The 1472-nt window shown below is 44.0% G+C and overlaps 1 non-coding gene across 1 annotated transcript; it reads right to left on the reverse strand.

Moving 5' to 3' along the window:
* Positions 1 to 789: 789 nt before the first annotated feature.
* LOC141722520 (small nucleolar RNA R71) lies at positions 790 to 896 on the reverse strand. The gene has a single exon (XR_012575537.1). It is a non-coding gene; the product is annotated as a small nucleolar RNA R71 (small nucleolar RNA).
* Positions 897 to 1472: the final 576 nt, after the last annotated feature.

Consider the following 1472-nt stretch of genomic DNA (forward strand, 5'->3'; position numbering starts at 1 on the left):
TGAGTGAGTTTAATTGAACAATAATTAGTCTGAGTCTCTGTGGGAACGAACTAGAAAGTATTCTATATTACTTGTGAACGCGTATACTTGCGTGTATTATTAGCGCGTGTTTTCGCCCTAACAAGTTTTTGGCGCCGCTGCCGGGGACTCGGCGTATTTGTTTAGTTTATGTACTTACCACCATTGGTCATTAGGACTCAGTGATTAAGACATATTAGTTACTTATTGTTTCTGGTTGTGTTTCAGGTACTTTAGTGAGCGTTTATGCAAACTCGTTCTCGTACTCGCAAGAGGACTTTAGATACAACTGAGGAGATAGACGAAGTTCTTGATATTCCGGAGAAGATAGATTTTGAAGATTCGGATTCAGGAAGTGAGCAGAAAGAACCAGTAATCATGGGTGATCGTATTGTTCAGGCCGATCCAGCTCTTATGGACTTTTCTCGGCCTAAAATTGATGACATTCAGTCAAGCATACTTCATCTGGCTATTCAAGCTAACACCTTTGAAATCAAGCCGGGCACTATTCAGATGGTGCAGAATTCTGTTTCTTTTGGAGGTGCTGCGACTGAAGACCCCAACATGCACATAAGGAATTTTGTCGAGATCTGCACTACTTTCAAGTATAATGGCGTGACTGATGAGGCTATCAAGCTGAGGCTTTTCCCATTCTCACTGAGGGACAAAGCTAAGGACTGGTTACATTCTGAACCAGCTGGGTCCATCACTACTTGGCAAGATCTTGCGCAAAAGTTTCTGGTAAAGTTTTATCCGATGGCAAAAACTGCTGCTATGAGGAGTGCTCTTACTCAGTTTGCGCAGCAACCTACAGAATCTATGTGCGAAGCTTGGGAATGCTACAAGGAAATGTTGAGAAAGTGTCCACATCATGGAATGCCCGATTGGATGGTGATCACTGGTTTCTATAATGGTTTGGGGGCCCAATCTCGGCCCATGCTCGATGCAGCAGCTGGAGGCGCCTTGTGGGCCAAAAGCTATACTGAGGCTTATAATCTTATCGAGACTATGGCTGCAAATGTGCATCAAAACCCAACTCAGAGGATGATGCCTGGGAAGGTAGCAGGTATTCTGGAAGTCGATACAGCCATTGCTATTGCAGCGCAGCTCCAAGCGCTGTCTATGAAGGTCGATTCTCTAGCTGCATATGGAGTTAATCAAATAGCTATGGTATGTGAGCTTTGTGCAGGTTCTCATGCTACGAATCAGTGTTCTCTTGTCAATGAATCTGTTCAGTATGTGAATAATTATCAGCGACAACAGCAGCCTGTACCAGCTACTTATCATCCTAACAACAGAAATCATCCAAATTTCAGCAGGGGTAATAATCAGAATGCTATTCAGCCACCATATCAGCAAGGTGTGAGTAAACAGTTCAATCCACCTGGATTCCAGCAACCGCAGCAATATGCTCAAAGGCAATCATATCCTCAACAGGGAAGTGCAGCTGCACC

The sequence above is a fragment of the Apium graveolens genome, chromosome 4 (genome assembly GCF_009905375.1).
Source record: "Apium graveolens cultivar Ventura chromosome 4, ASM990537v1, whole genome shotgun sequence".
Lineage (NCBI taxonomy): Eukaryota > Viridiplantae > Streptophyta > Magnoliopsida > Apiales > Apiaceae > Apium > Apium graveolens.